The 23148-nt window shown below is 32.8% G+C and overlaps 1 protein-coding gene and 1 long non-coding RNA gene across 5 annotated transcripts in view; both read right to left on the bottom strand.

The window, feature by feature from the left end:
- Positions 1–23148, bottom strand: part of LOC128204142 (scavenger receptor class F member 2-like) — a 45065-nt gene that overhangs the window by 11101 nt on the left and 10816 nt on the right. The gene's annotated exons all lie outside the window — the stretch shown is intronic.
- LOC128204143 (uncharacterized) lies at positions 12799–21526 on the bottom strand. 2 transcript variants are annotated; one of them, XR_008256103.1, is made up of 5 exons: positions 21036–21526; positions 19108–19211; positions 16637–18128; positions 15061–15189; positions 12799–14849 (listed from the first exon to the last, which is right to left on the bottom strand). It is a non-coding gene; the product is annotated as an uncharacterized LOC128204143 (long non-coding RNA). The 2 variants fall into 2 exon arrangements; XR_008256104.1 differs by lacking the exon at positions 19108–19211 and having other exon boundaries at positions 21036–21525.

Below are 23148 nucleotides of genomic sequence, written 5' to 3'. Positions count from 1 at the left end.
ATATGCATCAGTTGCTCAAAAATATACACCACTTTCTACCGAATTCAAACTGCAATTTCATTATTCTTTATTAAGTTCAACAATTGATACACATTAAATCATACTTGTATATCTTTTTATACAAATCGATATATATCAATAAATGAGTATACAATATAGATGATACGAACCATGTTTAAGTAAATTTGTGAGATGATTTTGATACAAGTGTTGTAGAAGTCATTTGAAATGTAAATGTGGGAGCATTTTTATTTCTTACATAGGTAAGATTAATTAACAAAAAATCCAAAGTGCCATGGCCATAGTGGACAAATAAATAGACCATAGAGTTTTACCGGTGATTCAATGCAAATATATTACAAAATTCAACAATTAATAAATAGAATAACTAAATATCAAACAATCATATACACCAACTACAGTTTATCAAATGGAAATATTTTATACTGCCATCTATTAACAAACTATTTTTTTGCATTATTTAAAACCTGATTTTTCAAGTGTGTTATACTCATAGTAACGTACCTGACATTTGAAGTGTGTTATACTCATAGTAACATACCTGACATTTGAAGTGTGTTATACTCATAGTAACGTACCTGCGATTTGAAGTGTGTTATACTCATAGTAACGTACCTGACATTTGAAGTGTGTTATACTCATAGTAACGTACCTGACATTTGAAGTGTGTTATACTCATAGTAACGTACCTGACATTTGAAGTGTGTTATACTCATAGTAACGTACCTGACATTTGAAGTGTGTTATACTCATAGTAACGTACCTGATTTTTCAAGTGTGTTATACTCATAGTAACATACCTGACATTTCAAGTGTGTTTTACTCATAGTAACGTACCTGCGATTTGAAGTGTGTTATACTCATAGTAACGTACCTGACATTTGAAGTGTGTTATACTCATAGTAACGTACCTGACATTTGAAGTGTGTTATACTCATAGTAACGTACCTGAAATTTGAAGTGTGTTATACTCATAGTAACGTACCTGCCATTTGAAGTGTGTTGTACTCATAGTAACGTACCTGACTTTTGAAGTGTGTTATACTCATAGTAACATACCTGACATTTGAAGTGTGTTGTACTCATAGTAACGTACCTGATATTTCAAGTGTGATATACTCATAGTAACGTACGTTGGTGTTATCGCTTTTTTATTTTGTGGATAATATAGTCACACGATAGCTACAACAATTGTTTAATAATGATAGTTATGTTAACAAATATATTTTACTCCTTACATCGAACAGCCTATACAAGACATCAAAAGGAGACTAAGGGAAATTTCTGAATATTTAAATATACTGTTGTAATAATCCTACCTTAATTTAAGTAGATATGTTTAAAACATAATATGGTAAAATACTGCTAAGATCATTGTATATTAATGACTTCAACAATCATATGTTACATGTAATTGAAATGTTATACAAATACAAATACAAATACATTTGTATAGCGAAAAAAGTATTGTTCAATATTCGATTGCGCTTCACACAGTTCATGCAAGGCTATATACAGTCATTTACACATAAAATCTGGTAGACTCTTTAATCATAAAACAGTCAAAACAAATAAGTTTTCAGTTCCTTTCTAAAAGTTGGTTTACTTTTAATGCGTTTTATGTCTCTAGGAAGAGCATCCCACCATTTTGGCCCAACCACATCAAGTGATCTGTCAGCAATTCTGGTTCTGGTTCTTGGAACAATAAATTGATTGTCATAAGAAGATCTTAGTCTGTATTTTCCCTGAACACGGTTTAACAAAGACCTCAAATAAGATGGAGCTGTTCCCTGCGCAATGCGGAACACAATGACAAGAATTTTAAACAAAATTCATGCCCTCACAGGTAGCCAGTGAAGGGATTTGAGGACTTCGGTAGTTGGATGACCGTATGGTGTGTTGGTCACAACTCTTGCTGTTTGGATCTGAACTTTCTGAAGTATGTTGATCTGATAGGCAGGGATTTCCGTAAATAGACCATTGCAAAAGTCAATATGAGAATGAATAGGCCCGTTCACCATTATCTCTGTTGATTTTGTGAAAGGTGTTTACGAATTTCTTTCAGATTTCTAAGTTGAGCATGCGCAATCTGACATTTCTTTCTGATATGCATGTTTATTTCAAGTGTTCAAAATATGATGTCTATTTGGAGCACTCATTCATATCACTATCTAGATTAATTGAATATCAAAATTAATATATCCGTTACTTAGCGTAAGCCATTATATCTAACAAAGCCTCTAGTATACACTAAAAATAACTTCAACAAGATGTACCATATTTCTAATTTATGTTGAAATTAAACAGAACGGATAAAATGTTTGAAAGAAATTCTTTGAAATGTTAGTTTTATTTTTGTTTTAGTTTACTAGCATTTGTATATTATGTCTTTCACAAATTGTTTCAGATCAAAACTGTTAAATAAGGTTAAATAAATGTTTGTATTCTTACTATGTTTAAGCACAAAATGTACATTTGAAATAATGATACAATAGAACTACAGTCGCTCGCCTAGTTCCAAATGCACAAGGCCTACTAGACTTAAACTGCATATACAAATACAAATATAACAAGTTCGGCTGGTTTTACGCTTAGCCTCTGAAATCTATCGTACGCTCGCTGAAAAGATGGAACAAAATACCAACAGATACGGGTATGATTCTAATTTAAAAGTATAATAATGTTAGAAGCTTCATTAGTAATTAAAGATGTCAATACAATTTGGTAAACGTATACTTTATATGTAACTAGCAGAAATTTATGACGAATAGGTATATTGCCATTTAAAGTGCACGCATTACAAAGAACTAGGATAGGATAAGACGGATTTTAATTCAGAAGACAGCAACAATTCAAAATCATTGTCTTTCTAACTAAAAAATAAGTGCATTAAATGGACACCTGCAATTACCCCCCCACACACACACACACACTCCCGACACACACATATATATACCCATAGAACATGTTGATATCCCATTTCCCTTATGATATTTCAAGTTCACATTTATTAATGGATTTTATATGAATCATAAAAACAAATCAAACAAAAAATAGGACAATTATTCCCTCAAAAATTGTGTTTTCAACTTTAATTTATAGGTTCTTTAAAACAGATTCATGGTTACCTTTTCAATGCTTGTCCTGTTCAAGTATTTTCTTTTGAACTAGTTATATTTTTATCATAACTTACAATGTTGCAAGTTAAAGCATTGCAGACCTAAAATGTCTCTATAAAACGCTGGAAAGTACAATGTTGTAAGACAATTCTAAAACCACACGTAGGGCGTTACTTGACGAGACAAACATCCTTAAATCTATCTAAAATCCTGTGTAAATGTGGAGGCAGCCGACAGCAATGCTTACTAAAACCAGCTTGTGAGCGCTCAACCCCACTCGTGTAAACACATTTCCCAATGCCAAGAACATATGGGCACAAAAGAAGACGTCCTACACAAATATTTGTTGCATGTTTATATATATTGTTTTGAAATAAACTAACTAGTTCACGATGCATATAAAAACTAAGACTGTTGCAATACATAAACTATCAAAGTACACGTCTGACTTTTAAATATGGAAATAAAATGTCTCGTAACATCATACTTATCATGCAAATACTTAAAATAATAGCTTCTACTCTGAAATCACGGAATAATTTACGTCAGCATTCATGTAGGTTGGTTCGTTTTCCATTCTTTGTAACTGCCCGTAGTTCATCTCGGCTTCACGCTGATCTTCCTGTTCTGTTACTGAAATACAACACATCTTACAGATTTCAATGGGAACCTTAACAAAACCATGTAGCGTATCTAACAGATGTCAAGAGAAATAACTACATTCCACTATAGTGCATCAAACGTATTTCATAGAAAATAATTATATTTCCATATAGTGAATCAAACAAATGTCAAAAGAAATAACTACATTCCCATGTAGTGCATCAAACATATGTCAAAAGAAATAATTACATTTTCATATAGTGAATCAAACAGATGTCAAAAGAAATAATTACATTCCCATATAGTGCATCAAACATATGTCAAAAGAAATAATTACATTCCCATACAGTGAATCAAACAGATGTCAAAAGAAATGATTACATTCCCATAAAGTGCATCTAACATATGTCAAAAGAAATAATTACATTACACTATAGTGAATCTAACATATGTCAAAAGAAATAATTACATTACACTATAGTGCATCTTACATATGTCAAAAGAAATAATTACATTACACTATAGTGCATCTAACATATGTCAAAAGAAATGATTACATTCCAATATAGTGCATCTAACATATGTCAAAAGAAATAATTACATTCCCATATAGTGCATTTAAAATATGTCAAAATAAATAATTACATTCCCATATAACGCATCTCACATATTTTGGGGAAGATAATAACATTCTAGTGTATCACATCAAACATATTTCAAGGGAAATAAGAACATTCACATATAGCGCATCGAACAAATTTCAAGAGCACTAATAACATCCCCATATTGTACATCGTTCATATTTCAAGGGAACTACTAATAAATGCATTTCCATATAGAAATCTAACAGATTTTAAGGAAATTTAAACATGTCCATATACCTGTGTGTGTATGAAGCAGGAGATATAATACGCTGTTTTATGAACACTTCCTAAGTGCGTCCAGTTATTTAATTATTTTGAAATTGAAATCTGTGAATATAAGTATATACACCATGTATATAATATATATCTGATGTAAAAAAATATACCTGATGGTGTAGACAGCCGTCTGTTCCACATGTAGCAACCAGCAGCTATGCAACTAAGTAAAATGCCCAAAACTCCAGATAAAGCTGCGAGAGCACTAATTGTGGAAGAACCAATGTTAATTCTTCTTTCTTAAAAAAAAATCAACCGTATTATCACCAACAAGTAGCAAACTACAATACAAGACTTCAAAGTGTTTATGTGTATTGCTGCGTTAAGATGTATTTCAGATCTTCGACATCTTTCTAAATTAAATACATACACTTTCCTTTCCTGTTTTTATAATAATGATAAAATATCAACATTATGAATATTGGGCATTGGGTGCATATTAAAATAATCGTGTAAATTAGAGTTAAAACGTCTGATCAAAATAATAAAGGAGAATATTCGTTGTTTAGATAACTTACTAGAAGCAACGATGATAAAATAACATCGAGAACGCAATAAGAAATATCAAAGTATCAAAATAACACATTCGTGTAAGTAACTGATGTTTAAATCATATTCCGGTATTTGAATTTTAAATTATCCATAGATGCAAGTATGCCTTGAAACGATTTTGAACATTGAAAACCCTGTCAATATCTAAACAAACTATTCTTTACTTATAAAAACATAGTAAAGTACAAAACTTTTTCGAGAAAAATCTGCTGAAAAAAAGACATTCACAAAGCCCATTACCTTTGTCCCATAACGATGTGGTACATCCTACACTACATTTCCTGTCATAGTTAACACCGTATCTTCCATCCGCACATGCATCACATTTCGCTGTAACGATGTTTGGGCGACACGAACAAGTACCGTCATCTGAGCACAATCTGTTAACACATCCTTCAGAACAGGAAACATTGCAGTATGCCCCGTAATATCCTGACTGACATACACTGCATGTACTTTCTGTAAACCCAGATCGACAATTGCAACTTCCGTCATTATTACAAACACCATCATGACATCCCGGGGAACAAGGTGTTTGACAGAAGGTACTTCTACCATAGAATCCCGTTTTACAAGAATTACAATCAGTTTCAGTCGAACAACGGCAGTTATGATGAGTGCAATTGTGTGTACAATCGGAACCGTATTTCCCTTGTATGCACGTCTCACATTTTGTTCCTTCGAAGTTTGCTGTACATTGACTACATGTTCCATTCTCATAGCAGGCTCCCCTATCACACCCGACTGGGCACTTCTTGCTACACGCACTAGTTGTATCATAAAATGAAGTCTTGCAGCTGTAACATGGACAACCTGTTGCTCGACTGCACGTAGAACAGTTACCGGGACAAGGTGTATTGCATGTATTGCCAAACTGTCCATTAACGCAGCCATTATAGCAATAGCCGTTTCCTTGGTCACATCCTGCATTCCCTCCAATACAACACAAGCATCTTAGCCCACAATACCTGTCTACAAGTTTATCTCTAAAGAAATCCCCTGAAAGATAATCGTTTCAAACAGTAAACCACGTCTATAATATATTTCACTAAACAAACTGTTTTTAAACATTCATTAATATACTTTTTATATTTTAATGTTTTTCAATGTTTGTCATATTTCAATTATGAATAAAACCATACGCATTATTGCACAGTAAACACAGTAAACACATACTATCTTTCCATGATCGTGCCAAGCAGACCAAACCAAATATCCAAAATATCATTATGTCCCGGAGATGGTTCATATAGTTGTCTGTAACAGACAAAAAGTACAGGTTTACGTACATTTATTAATTTTCAATAATAAATTAATTTAAATTGCAGTACCATTATCGGTTTGAAAACACACATATACACAAGCACACATTGACGAACAAACGCACGACGCGAGCGCGCTCACACGCACACGGACACACACACGCACACACACGCACACGTCAATATAAAGAAACACTCCCTCTCCTCTTTATGTGTGCATTATTTTAAGCGTATCAAAAGCTAGCCCTAAGTCCTAAACTCAGACTGAATATTGACAAGTATAGTATCGATATCAACTTTTTCACATTGAAATAATCATTCTAAGCAATCATGCCCCTGACCAGTAGTTCTGTTTAGAGACTGTAGACATTATTTATATTCCAGATATAGAATAAATGCCTGTATTTGGCAATTGCGTATGCCGAAACCCATTTTATATGTCCAGTCTAGTCATGCACAAAGACATGCATACTCTTTATGTTAGTATACAATTGCCAAACATCCGTACGAAAATATATCTGGAAAATATCAGCAAATTCAACACTCAGTGAGTGTCGCAAATCGATTTTAATAGTTCAAATAACGTCGATATCCCTAGTCATAGTAACTGGGGTTTACCTATACAATCCTTGTTAAGCCCCTATTTTTTATAAAGTATACTGTGTTGTTTGTGGAGTTTTGTGCTGTAGTTACATGTTTCCGGTTTGCGATTGTTTGTATTACGTTTTGTGTTCTAGGTCTTTTGCGTTGACTCTGTGCTATTATACGGGGTTTATGTTTCAGCTTGCGACTACTGTGCTAGTTTTTGAAGTTTTTCACATGAATATTAAAAGTATATCTTGCCCAATAATAAATTAATCAAAAATGTGTGTTTGTATGTGTGTGCGTGTGCTTGCGTGTGTGCGTACGTGCATGCGTGCGTTCTTTTGTGTTGTTTCATTCAAAGGCAAAGGTTCCGGCAGCAATTTACACACTGACGATCTTGTTGCCCAGTATTGTATGACACATATACGTAGAAATAAATTGACTATTAAGTTACTGCAATTATACAGATTGTTTTGCTATTATTAAAAATTAAACTCCATGTTTTAAGGCAAACGGCCAGGCACAATATCTTGTATTAAACAAAACATTTATATTATATGGTATTTACTTACAATTTTATTTCGCTTACACGTTACATTACTTGTTTTCAAGCTTGTACAAGTGGATTCGATTAATTTTATTTACACACACTCACCTTATTGCTATGAATTTAATGCCAAAATAAATAATGCAAGCTTAGGGTTAAAGACATGTATTCCTTTTGCATGCTCGATCACTTCTTATTTGAATTTAGAACCATCGAAAGTGATACGTAATTAAACAATTATGATGGTAAAGATTATTCCAAATTAATATGTAATTGCTTTGATTGAAGTTCATATCAGTTATCATCCCATTTCCAATTATCAAAAAACACTTCCTGGTTAATCACTCAAAGCTTCTCTCACATATTTCATATCAAAGACAAATTATTAAAACGTTAGTATAAATTCATTTACTGTAATAATTAGCATTAACATATAACACACAACAGCAACAAACTAATACTTATTGGAATATGATTCGCAGACTCCCCAATGTATCATTTAAAGTTTTTTTATATTTATTTTGTTCGGGGGGGGGGGGGGTATTTGTGTTTGTAATGTTACTATGTTTGTTTCTTTAGTTCATTGTCGTTAGGGCCCTTGACTTTTGCCCATAAACAGAGTTTATTTTGAATTTCCATCGTATTATTGCAGATTTATCATGTTTCTTGTCGTAGACGATGAAACCGGGGAACGTCCTTTTAACATTCATGCATTAATTGTTAGGCGTTTAAAGTGTTTCCGGACTTGCCCTCACGTACTTAAAAACAAATTATAAATATTAAATATAAACTTTTAAGTTAGTTTCCATTGCGAATAATTAATCAGCTGAGCGAATGGTTCGGAAGGAAACGTTGATGATATCACTTAATGAAATATTCAGATATAAATGTAGATTTGTATTTGAATAAAACTGCGACATTAAACAATTACATTGATGGTGACATGTATAGAACAAAAGTCTAACATACATATTAGTTCTAGGAAATGTCTTCTGTAATTTCAATAACTTTGCACGTAACACTTATTAAAAGAGATATATTTCAAGGCACGATTTTGTAACTTGACCATTGCATCTTGTGGAAACACATCTCGTGACGTCAGATAATAGGATATACTAAGCATCATGTAAAGTAAACTTTGCTTGAGAAAAATAAGAGACTTGCATAGTGATCGCCAAATGCAGTGATATGTTATTGCTTTCTTTTGCTAGTTTTATTCTTAGCTTTGTCGTGGGCGCCGATAAGAAAACTGTTCATATAAAACATCGAAGTCACTAGGCGTTGAAGTCATCACGTAATATAGACAACGAGAAAACTTTGAAATCCACTTAAATGTTTTTCGAATGTCGTCTGTAAATGGTAGGAACGGTCTAATGGTACATGTTTCCGCCTCTTACCACAGATGTCGCGAGCAGATTTCTGCCCATAAAACGGACCCATTGATACTTATCATGTTGAAGACTTAAACCCATATTGAATTACTCTGTTTTGTTAAGCTACCAACCTGGACACTTGTTGTATTCGGGTATTTATTATGAAAATGAATTTGTCTTATGTGTCTCTTGTTCATTGTTAAGTCCGTGTGCCATTAAACAAGATAACATAAATATGTTGGTTGCTATCTCAATCTCCCGATACACATATACACCCAAAAATTAATCAATTAATACAATACATACGCAAATAAATTAATTAAAATGAATAAATAAAATAATACGTATTGTTCTTAAATTGCACGCTAAAAATGTATATGTATCACAAAAAAGCAGATCGACATTTAAAATCTAAATGTATAATAAACTATCTACTACAGCCGAAAGTGGTTTGTCATCTATATAGCCTGGCTAGAAAAGACAAAACAACACTTCATTAAATTTGGCGCTTTAAATCGTCCAACACGGCGGAAGTTCAAATTATCTCCCCAAGTGAAGACTGTTTTGTTGGAAAACGGAACGGTAACAATATTGGAAAATGTACCCCACCTATTCCCATCACAGTTCAAAAAACATATAGTTTGACATAACTGTGGTTGATGACCAAAGCGACAAAAACAAAAACTCTTTTCATATCTGAACATATGGTAGTTACTAGTCCATCGCCTAAAGAAACGTATTTTATCATGCTAAGGTTCAACGTACAATGCAGTAGGTTTTCTACTGCTGAGTCTGTCATGTTCAAAACTGAAAAGTCTAACTGTATTTTTATAGTCTACTACAAGTACCTGTATGTTGTTGTTTAAAAACAAACGTATTTTCTTCCTTTAAAACTTTCAATTGTTTCGCATAATTAAATGATGCATTGTTCCTTTTGTTCGAATGGGCAGTGAGTAATATCAAAACTATTTACGGAAACGTTCACATAAATGTTTATGATTTTGAACCAAGGCTGTTATAATAAAAATAAGTCGTGTTTATAGAATTACATGTTACATGTTTAATGTTTGACCAAATGTGTATTAAAATTAACATGATATTTTTTTATAAATGTCATCTTATATGTTCTACTGACTTTTTTTCCAAAATATTAGAAATATCCACCCACCAGTAACTGTTATATGCCAAGTTCACTTACCAATAATCCTAATTATGACACAGGTACAAATATAGAGAGAAAATTGTACGCTCGGGTCGGAATGAACCTATCTTACACTCTCGGCCATGGAAGATACTTATAGTTTTGTCTTCTGAATTGAATGTGAGAGCGGGTGAAGTTTAAAAATAAAAGAAACATATCACAAAGCAATTTCAAACAGTGAAAGATCATTTTTATTTCACTGATGAATCTGTATAAACCATCGTAAAGCATATTGTAAATCAGAATTATGGTAATTTACATTTGTTTTCGTAAAATCAAAAGTGTTTTAACTGTTGATGGTTTTGAAAAGTCAATTGGGTAGGAAAATTCAATACAGATACACATAGGATGGGAGCTCTATACATTCCTACACATTTCTTTTCCGGTTAGGCATCGGGACGAGAGGTTTGCAAATTGTAATGATCAAACATAAATTATTTTGCTGACTTAAAGAAACACTTGCTTGAGGAATAATACCTACATATTTTTATAGCTGAACTAAATGTCTGAAAAATAAGCTAAAACTAAAACTAAAATGTTTTTTCGTTGAGACTGCAAGTTAAAAATCGTACTGATGCGACCTGCATCTAGGCAGATGAACTAATATTAAATAAGGGTTTGGCCTTAACGGGATATCGCTTGATAGTACAAAGTTATACTACCGCATTTGTATATATTAACAAAGAGCTTCACACGTTCGCTTCCCTAAAAACAGTTCATACTTGTCACAATTTAAACACATCATCCATTCGGAATTTCCATCGAAAACATCCTCGGATGTATGTCGGCACATCAGTAGAAGTAGTGCTGTATATTTTTAATGATAGTATTTATTCATTACAGTGTTTAAACGTGTATTTTTTATTACTACGTTTAAATTGATTGCCAGTAATGTGTAGTATTGCATAAATAATTAAGATTATCACGAGTAAAGTCATTAAGTTGAACAGCTCTATTGAAATTACTATCCGATCTAATTGCAGCCTAGTTAAACTGTATATATCTGACATTGCAAACCGTCCATATATATCTAAGGTTGTTTTCGACGTAAAAAGCCCGAGGTATTCCGAATGCTCATTAACCATTATATTATGGACCTTGCGAACGTGTGGATAATGCCACTGGGAAGATACTATGTTTCATGTCGATACCTTGAACAAGGTTGTACTATTCGTGAGGTATACTGAAGGTAAACGTAGTTGCAAACGATCAAAAGGAGTAACGCCACAACATTGGAAACTTTTTTCACATTTAAATAACTGTAACAGGTAATATGTGCTCATAAGAATATTATAAAACTGTCATTTAGTTTAAGCCAATGTTAATATGTTGCAATAACAATACCATGACATGTGTTTCATTAGTGCCCGTTGCCGTGAAAAGGTCATCGAATGCACATATACTGTAAGTAAATCAACTAGCTATTTCATGTGTACTTCATCAAACATCCGACACAAATGTTTAAAATTAAAGGCGCAGAAAAAATATGTCTAAAAAGTTTTTAGACATATTTTTTCTGCGCCTTTATATTAGCGAATATTATAAAAGTTAACTACAACTTTCAAAAGATGTAGTTGAGTAATCGAATATTCGAATATTCGTTCGAAAGAATTACCGAATATTCGAATATCAATTTTGCCATTCGTTTGCGTCTCTACTAAAAACTTATGTAAAGGTACGGGCGGGATCCTAGTGTGTTAACATACAAGGCCTTTAAATTGAATAGAACATTATTTCCATGAAATTTATTTCGTATAATTTTATTATAATTTCGATTCATTAAAATGTTTGTATTTGTCGCAATGTTGTATTATATTTGGCCACACACCGTTCAAAAAATGACAGGTTGTGGTTTCAATCCCCACTAGGGGAGTGTATCAAGTCCTCTAAAATGGACATCAGTTCAAGTTTATCCAGCAAACGTACAGGATCGTGATTCTATAATGCTTTCAGTTTTCGTCACGATTGAGCTTAAAGAAAGTAGAGCCCGGGAGCAATAATCCACTTTGGTAACGATCTGAACACCTTAATTGAAACTAAACTTATTAAGCTTTGTTTGTGAGCCATACAATTATCATATTATTATTTGAAATAACTTACATATGTTGTCAGTTTGGCCCATTTGGCTTATACACGTGTATCAAAATGATATTATCAAGAAAACGTACAGAAAACACCTCAAGGATAAGTTGTTCGACAAACATGTTTGTCTATTCGACGGAATATGGGTTCAGCAAGTTGGAAGAAAGTAGTACAAATAATCGAAATTAAGGGCATTTGACGAACTTAACGATTATAAGAACCAATGGCACAGGACTTTGTTGTACATAAAAGCTAATTTTAGCGTTTTGCCAAGTAAACACAATTGGAATTTTAGACCGAAGTTTGATGTTCTCTGTATTAAAAGTGTTTGTTCTGTGTAGGTTTACGAATCCCTATTGTGTTATGAGTGGTGATGGGATACACAAAGTCAATAACCTATAACGAAGCCTGAAGAATAAACCCAAATTGTTAAGTCTCATACAATGGCCCTCTTGTATACACCAAGGGTAAGATAAAAACAAATACAGATACAATATGTTCTATTCCTTCATATTGCATCAGTTGATCAAACACATACACTACTTTTAGAAAAATCTACACTACAAAATTTGAACTTTGCATTATTCTTTATAAAGTCAAACAATTGATACACATTTAACCGTTTGTGTACATCTTAATAATTGTTGCTTAATCCAATCCACTGAAGTCAATACATGAATATAGTTAGTACACATCATGTTAACATATATTTGTGAGATGAATTTGTTCAAAATGTTGCAGACGTCATTTGAAATTATAACAAACAAAAAGCTAATACTATTATTAGTACTGAAGTGATACATATGTGTATTTACAAAATATTCTAGCAGGCCCAGGCCCATGTGGACTACTACATATATTATAATACTGTGTTTGGTGTGATTCAGTGCATATAGATTTATATTTCAAAATTAAACAATTCACTATCACATATGAGTAAATATCGAATAAGCATATACAGCAACAACATAGTTTAGGTCAATGAAGATATTATATAATTTGATCTATCAATCGAATTCTAAATTTTTATTATTTAATAATTGACAATGTTAGTGTATAATTTTAATTGTAACGTGCGTTTTAGCTTAATTCATTTTGTGGACATATAGTTTCACGATAGCTAAAACAATTGTTCTTTAATGATATTTATATTAACAAATATATGTAACTCTTTACATCGGACAGCCTATACAATATGCAACTATAGGGAGCCTTAGAAATAACCAAATATTTATATATATTCCTGTAATATTCTTATATGAATCAAATTAGATTAGGAAAATTGTTTTGGTAAAAGAACTGCAGAGAATCATTGTATATCAACGGCTCAACACTCATATGTAACAACTTGATACACTATGAATAAACAACAACCAAAATATACTGCATAGTAATATCTTTCCAAGTAAGGGTTATAATTTTTTAACTTATATATAAACACACTTCTAATGCTGTCCATAATAGCGGTACATAAGAGTATGCAACTTTATAAACCATCTAGTATATGATACGAAACAAATCAATAATAAAAACCATGGTGGGATAGTATAATGTAGTATAATATGACTGGTAATATTCTAACATATAAAAATTAACCATATTTAAAATATCCGTTCAAATTAAACGAAATTATTACTATAATTACTAACATTTTGTACTTACTTTGTTTCAGTTCAGAACTGTTCAATACAGTTGTATGTTGTTGTTGTTGTTTTTTGTTGTTTTGTGAAATATTTTTAATCACGTACAGTTGTAATAATACTATGGAAACTCCAGACACACACCAAGTTTCAAAAGTCCTTATAAGTATTAAACATATGTATACGCTGTTACACTTACATCATCTTGCAAAACAGTTGCAACTCCATATTAACATAAATGTGGTCGGTTATAGAACTGTAGACCGAGAAGTTCACTGTTGTTAGACAGTTCTAAAACATAGTACAGTGGTCGTATGTTGGATGCACGATCGACAGAGTCACCAGTTTATTGATTATGTCGTAGTGTGTATTTGGATGGAGGTCTACAATATAAGATTCATATTGTCAGAAAGGTAACTATGTTTTACTTTACTGGATAAGCCCAGCAGCCTAATACGTATCAATGACCATGTTAAAGTGTAAGGGTAACCACATACGGCGGCGTTTACTAACTAACCAAGCTCCACTTCACATTTTCCCAACATATACAGAGTGTTTAGAGCATTCGGGCACAAAACAGGACGTCCTAAACATGTAGTGTTACATGTATGACGAAAATATATACATACATAACGTAAAATGATGTACACACTGGATATATTGTTCTGAAATTAATTATAATCAATTCTCGATACATACTAATACTACGACTGCAAATTTATATCTACTGGCAACAGGTGTAAAACCAAACCTAAATGTGTTCTTAAAGTTCAGAATAAAAATGCAAAATCTCGTTATACTCATTCTCTCATGCAAAAAAACTGTTTTTAACTTCTACGTTGAAAGCACGGAATAATTTTCGTCAGCATTCGTGTATGTTGGTTCGTTTGCCTGTCTTTGTAGCTGTTCATAGGTCATCTCAGTTTCAAGCTGATCTTCCGGTTCTGAAATTGATATATAGCGCATCTAATGAATTTCAATGAAAATAATAACGTTTCCATATGCTTGTGTGTTTTTGAGGCAGGAGCTCAACTACTTTGTTATTGTTTCATGATGAAAACTTATTAGGTGTGTCAGGATATATTATTATTTTAAAATTAAATTGATGAAAATGAGTATCTACATGACGCATATAAAGACACAAACTAACATTACCTGTTGGTTTATACATTCGTCTGTTCCACAGATAGCAACCAGCAGCTGTGCAAATAAGCGAAATGCCCAAAACTACCGATAAAGCTGAGAGGGCATTTATTGTTGAAGAACCAATGTAAATTCGTCGTTCTGAAATAACAAAATAACAAAATTTGTATCAACTTACAGCCAAGATTATACAATAGCGAATATGTACAGATATGTCACTAGTCAAATGACTGACTGTAGACACTTCATATGTCACTAAATCTTATAATGTAGGACTAATCATAAGTCCACCTTATTTGATAAAATGCATGGCGAATTGTCAACATCTTTTTAAATTGTATACATCAACTGTATACAAGTTTAATTATTTTCACTAAAATCAGTGCCCGTTTGTTTCAGGAAGATATCAAGAAAAATTGATCAATCGTCCGATCCTTCTCCGTGTCTTAACCAACTAGTTGAACCCCATGATGTAACAGATTATATACAAACATGTTTCAAAATTCCATATATACGTCCTATAAATAGATCCTTCTCCATGTCTCAACCATTGGATAACTAGTTAAACCCCATGACGAGAAGATTGTATACAAACATACTAGTAACACTATTTTGTTTCAAAATTCCGAATATACGTCATAGAGTGCAAGGTAAAAAACAACAGGAAAGCCATTGTAAATACTGAGAAAGCAGAGTACATGTACTAAAGCTTATTGCTACCTTTATCGTTGTAGAAATCGAAAACATCTACTTTAATCATTTTACCCTTGAACTGAAGTTAAAAAAAATGACAAGTTAATATCACATTAACCTCATTATCCGGGTTAACGCTTAAGCCCTACACCCGACAAAACTTTTTGAACAGGTAAAATGTAGTTCAATGTAACCATCTGTATTTTCCAAAGTTGTTATAAAAATGGGCCAAAGCAAAGACACTGGTAAGTAAATTAATGTATCTATACATGTTCTTTTTCATAAGTACGTTTTCAAAAGTAGTCCTATACTTGTTGACAGCTTGACCTTTTTTTTCATTTTTTTCAACCTACAAAAATATGCTTATCAATAATGAGGGCATCACAACTTAAGTGAAATAATTTTGGTTTAAAATGTCATGCACGTGTAATTAACTGACGCTTGTAAGAATATTCAGAAATCTGATGTGAATATCTCATTATCAACGTATCAAATATTTCTCACATTCAAAGCCCCGACATAATCTCCAAAAACCAAAATACCAATTGTTTATAAAATTGCATAGCACTCAAGCAATAATTATTTTTAAGAAACATGGTAAAGAAGCGAAAACATGGAGCAAAAAAGATTTTTGTCAGAAATTTCCGTTCTATTCATTTGTTTACAGCAAAAATACGTTTCATATGAAACTTATCTTCCAAGCATGATTTAGGGTTTTATATATGTAAACGTGAATTTTTCATTAAAAATGTTACTCCTGATTAAGGGACAGGAATGATATGCAACATTCGATCGTAATGTTTATCAAAAACTACCTTATTTCAAATGATTTTGAAAATGTAATAGTGAGTCTACAGACATTAGTATCAAATATGTTGATTGCAACGACACGTACCTGAGCAATCTCTGCCTTCAAGATCATTGATGCAGCCATTTACTTTCGCAGAATTGCAAAGCCCACTCATACAGCTAATACTGCAATTTATGCAGCTTCCATAGTCATTTGGATAAAAACCATCGCTACATTCCAAACACTTTCCATACGTCTGAGTACATCGTAAACAGTCCGCACTCAGGGACAAGCAACTTTGAGAACAATCCAAACCGTAAAAGCCGTCCATGCAACCAGAAATACATTCAGGTCCTTCCCTGTAGTCACCATCTTTGCAATGATCAGGATATGAACAGCACGCATTTTTTATCAACGTAAAACGTCTGGTTAATACATTGATCACATTCATTCTCGAGACAATATTTCGATTGACACGTGCATTGTTGTTCAGGATTATCATAACCATGTGTACATGAAATACAAATATCAAGTCCAACCGTACAAATGCAGTTAGGAGGACATCGGTATGTTGTTCCAGTGTAACCATTTAAGCACGAAACGCAGTATGATGTGCTATATTGTAGACATGTTGCGCATATATTGTCACACGGGTTTGTGCAATTGTCACCCGAATATCCATCAACACAACCATGTGTGCATGTCCCATCATATCGTGAGCATGTACCCCTTTTGCAAGTATCCGGACAATGTCAGTAACATGATTGTCCGTAAAGGCCGCCTATGCATTGTTTATATTTATCGCCTGTAAAATTAGGAAGACATTTACAGAAGCCGTTGTGTCTATCACAAGCCATTGTTTTGTTACAACCAACACTGCAGACTTGATCACAAGGATCACCTTATCGTCAATCTGAACATGAATCACATGTTTTTCCTGGAAAATAGTCTCGACAGGTACACGTACCATCTTTTGAACATTGACTATTTACACAGCCTACGGAACACTGTTCATCGCAGTGCATCCCATGATATCCGGATAAACATTCACTGCATGTAGTTCCATTCAATACTGAGGTACAATTACAAGTTCCGTCATCATTGCAAACGCCATTTTGACATCCAGTGGAACAAGGTGTTTGACAATGAGTGTTGCTGCCAAAGAAGCCATTTTGACAAGAAATACAATCTCTGTCAGTCGTACATCGGCAGTTCTGATATGCGCAGTTTAATTTACAATCTGAACCATATTTTCCTGGCATACAAGGCTCGCACCTAGGACCTTCGAAATCAGCTTTACATGAGCTACATGCTCCATTGTCATTACAGGTCCCATCGTGACACCCGACAGAACACCTCTTGCTACCCAAACTGATCTTATCATAGAATGTATCTTTGCAGGTAAAACATATATTGCCAAATTCATATTCGCACGAGTAGCAGTTTTTGTGACATGATTGATGACATCTGTGACCATGTATGGTTTCAACACATCCTTCTGTACATATGTTATCATATCCACATTTTGACGTTCCTCCTTTACAACACACACAATTTTGACTGCAGTCCACCTCCTTCCCGCCTATAATAACCGTCGCTGGAATGAATTTGTTTCAAAGATGGAAATGTGCAATATCAAATGTTTTCCATATTACTTTTACTTTAAATAAAACCAATATTTTAGCATACCCTATACTAAAACAGTTAAGATAATTTGCAATAAATTATTATACCTGCCATGCATGATCGAACGAGGCAGATTATAATAAATATCCAAAACATCATTTCTATCCTGGTAGTATCCCTAAAACTACATATTGATAGCATGTTCAATTTATCAAACATTATTCCATTAACAGTTCACTTTATAAAAAACGGTAGTGCCTTCTATATAAACAAACAAACCCTTGCTCCTTCCTAGTCATTAATACCGTAATCGAGAACATTGCCCGTCATACTAAATTTGGGTAATGCACATAATAAAAAAGTAAACCTTGAATTCAGTCCAAAACTTGCAATAAGAGAGAGAAATTTATAAATATTTGAGAGATTAAATATTTTCTTTTGGACTATAATTTGCTTACTTCTGGCCTGATGCAACATTGATTCCGTGATAGATTTACGCTGATTAACTTCAAAGTTAGTGAATTATCTTAGGATAAACGTAACATTCCAATTTATATTTTTAAAATCAATTGTATACTTTAAGAAAATATTTGTTGTTAATACGTGAAGCGTTAGAAATGACATTATTAATTTCCAATCTGAAGTGTTGACTGTTGTACATTGAAATGTAAAGGCGACATAATTTAGAAGTGTAAAAGCAAAAGAGACCAATTTTCTTTGTTTAAAAGCAGTGTCATTTGAGCCAATAGATGTATTGCATTTTACTTTTTCTGGCACATGCTCACTACTAAATGATGCATTTATCTTATCCGGTTAATCAAAAATGCCATTTCCTGATTTCACGACTTTGGCATATTTTATTGAAAATAACGAGAATGCAAATTGAACAACTTTGATAAAAAAATGTCTTCAAGGAATTGAATTATTTTCAAGGATGTGTAGAACTGTACCATTAGCGTCCAGGTTCAGTTGATAAACCTCGATTAATGGCAAGTATTGCCAAAACATTTCAGACGCACAGGTGCATGCATGACGGACAGTGAAGCTCGAACACCTGAAACAGGCTCTCATATTCAACTAGTTTGAAGGGTATTTATGTGTGTAGGACGAATCGAAAATGTTTTTCATAAACAAATACAGGGATGTGTTTACTTATATTCAATATGGAACTTGTTTAATGGAATATATAACTAGTAAAATATTCTCAACCATTAATGCAAATTGAAAATAAGAGGATCATAGAAATGTGAGAGTCATTCATTGCTTGATATGAAATCATTTAACTCATGTTATGATCAAATACTAATTTGACAACGATTTCGGACAAACAACGAGGAACCACTTAAGCAAGAAAAATAGATATTTGTTGTAACGGTGTTACAAATTGCTCAATGATATTGTTTCGCTGTTTTAAAACATTTTCATTGTCGATATTAATCATCCTCTCAAGAGTCGCAGAAAGCGACTCATTTCTGATAAGTAATATAATTAGTAAAACAAAAAAGTTTTTTTTTATTTATACATACACTAAGAACGCAAAGATTTTATCAGATTTATGTCATACGTATACTCCATGTATGATTGGAATGGACATCTTCTTGGAGGGGTTTAACTTGGAATAATGGTGAACCAGTTAAAAATATGCAGGAATGCGCATCGTTGACATATGACTAAAAACCATATATGCATATGACCATTTCAATAATTTCGTAACGATAATTATTATGATAACAACGTGCATGGTAGTATAATTATTCATCAGATGTATTATTTAATGCACGTTTTGGCTAAGTTTGCTTTAAAAATTTGCTAAAAATATGTGTTGTACATCCTTGATTGTCACCTTTAAACCCGTCTTTAATCATATATAAAGCATGGAGTTTTTCTGTATCAGTAGTCGAATTCTTTTAAGATGAACTATAACCTTTTTTGTTTGGACAAAAGTGGGTATTTGAGACGGACTGGAGTTAGCCAGATCATGTCTAATAGTCTTGCTCGGACTATGTATTTCAAGCTGGGTTAAACTGTGTTGAGTTGAGTAGAACAGTTGAGTGACTGAGGATGTTACATTACACATGGTTGAAAAGGTATCAATGTTAATCGTATTATCACACACACACACACACACACACACAAACACACACACACACACACCATTATAAGAAGTCAACGTCATCGTTTGGCTTTATTGGTTGAAATGAAGAGAAAAGTGTAAAACGTTTAAGTCAAACTAATATCTACCATTTGAATGCGCTTAGGATGAGCGAAGCATAAGTTTGGGGTGAGATGTAATTGTATTCAAAACAGGAAGTGAGGCAAATTTTGCCTTTAATTAACCTGACATCTTAACACTTATCCCATGTATTCATCTTTGGAAAACACATTTAGACTGAACTGTATATGAGTCTTTCGTCTATGTATTGTGGTGGTGTCTATTTCGTTGCGTGTCAGCTGTGTTTTGATCATTATTTCTTCAGTTATTTTTGTATCAGTTGAATGTTTAAAGTTTCGATTTATTTAAAAGCTTGAACCAAAAAGTGTTCAAATCAATAGCTGTATCATTAACATCGCTATATAAAAAGTATACATTTTTAACTCAACTGACCTTGAACTGACACAAAATAAATCTTCAACATGACCGTTTAGATCTGGACCATACTAGAAAAGCATCTTAATATTATTTTTATGAAATATATATTATGCCATGGTTCTTTCATGTTATACTCAAGAGAATCATGTTTGTTTTAAATGATAAAACAATTTTAGAGACTGCGTTTTGTGCGGTTATACATTAGTTCAACAACTAACATTAACAATACTATAAAAATAGCTGCTATATTATGGCCTCAGCCTTGTTGTAAAATTATTTAAAACTCACTTAGATGGAAAGGTTCCAACTCCTACTTAATCCAACGACATAACCTATTTTAAAATTATTTATTCGCAAAAACAGGAAAAAAATACAAAATGCATAGATTCATTACTACCTTATAAACTTAGATGTACATCGTGAACCGAATAAGGAAAAGAAATATAGCCATATACATAATGTTGAAACCTAGAAATTTATTTCCGTATTTGTTGAAAAATGCAAAACAAATGGCCTGTTTCTATAATCGTACAAAACTTCAACCACTACTTCCTCCTAATACATTTTAAGTTTACCTCTCAATAAAGAGTGTCTATAAACAAAAGCTCAATAAATAATTTCTGTAACTGGTTTGCCGACGCAATTGCTGCAGTATATTCAAACCTATAACGCATAATGTATAACTGATGCCTTATTCAATACCTAGATTTACCATCAAAGGTAGCACACAATACATTCAATTACCGACACCCTTCGATACATCTTAGTGATAAAGGCCATTGTTAAAATATAACACTATTATATTTCATCTTTCAAGCCCCTTTAAGAACAATACGCGGTTGAAATAGACAGATTAAGGAAGTTTTGCTCTTATCCTGTTAAACGTATACTTTCATGGACTACATGCAATGTATTGTATCTGTTCGTAACGCACTTAAATATAAATAATTGGTTTTCGAACCTTGCACACGTCTATTAAAGTAACACGCTCATGGTTTGTAAAATGCATTTTTTTTAAATTACGAAATAAAGTGTGGCAAATCATTAGTACGTACGAGTATAATATCACACCATGTGTAAGTGAACATGTCAAAGTTGCTGTCTAGTGTTTAATGTATAACTTGTATGTATGTAATACGAACTTCCTGAGATTCAGACTGGGGTCTTATAGTGAGAAATGACTGAGTACCCATGTATCATGAAATAAACCCTACAACTAAGAAAGTGTCTTTATCCAATGAGTATGCGCAATTGTTTTGCTAACACCTTCGACCTTTCAAATGTTCATTCAATAAAGGGCGGCGTAGTAATTTGGTCATGTTTTCATGCCTTGTTTAATTTAAGTGCTTTCGTGCATTAACTGTTAATATTTGTAACATAGATTTATTGATAACAGTTCATTTATTAATGTTGCTAAATGTTTGCACCTAAAATGAGTGAATAATAAATTGTAGAAAAACAAATTATTCACGAACCGGAAATTAAAAATCGAAAGCTACGTCATAAGCTATTATTTTGCGTGAGGGGCGTCCAAGGCGAAGCGGCGCAGAAAACAACCGTATTTAAAAAGGGGGATATGTTGAAAAACAAATAAACATTCTAATTAGAATCAAAAATAGACATTAAAGAAACAGTGCATTTGTTGCTCTTAGCTGGTTTCTTTCACTCCTTAGTTTGCAGTAAAAATATCAAATTCACTCATGTTTTTTTATTAATAAATAGAGGACATTGTTGACTTCAGTGTAATATCGTATTTAATTTCATTCGTAATTATAGACAAACTATATCTTCACACGTAATTTCGGCACTCCTAAAAAAGGTTTTTCTATGACACTTGTTAATATCCAGGTATCATGAAACCATCTTATATCATGAAAACAATGTTTACACTTTCGACGTTTCTAATATTCAGTAAGTAAATGGCGACAAGTGTAATTGGTCAATGGATTCATGCACTGTCCAATTTTAAAAGAATTCGTGCATTAACTGTTATTAGTATGAACGTTAATATATTGATGCATATGGTTTATAAAATATTGAACTGAAACACGAAAAAAGTAAATGTTGAAAAATCTTTTCTTAAGTTAAAATTACAATATTTAAGTTGGAGTCATAGTACTTAATAGGAAAGAGCACCCACCCACACACACACACGCACAATCCTCGCCCACGCACTTACCCGAAACTAAGTTTTTATCATAATAATCCTTTAATGGTGTATTTAAAGTCCATGGTACAATTTATGTTGCAAGACCTGTTGAAGTAATTATCTTTGAACTAGTTATATTTGTATCATCCAATGTTATGTGGTGTGTAATAACACTACATACCTTAAATGTCTCTATATAATGCTGGAACAAACACTGTTGGTAGTAAACAATTTAAGAATTACACGGTGGTT

The sequence above is a fragment of the Mya arenaria genome, chromosome 10, assembly GCF_026914265.1.
Source record: "Mya arenaria isolate MELC-2E11 chromosome 10, ASM2691426v1".
NCBI lineage: Eukaryota > Metazoa > Mollusca > Bivalvia > Myida > Myidae > Mya > Mya arenaria.
Note: the sequence above shows the minus strand (reverse complement) of the source record. Positions and strands in the feature narration are given on the sequence as shown.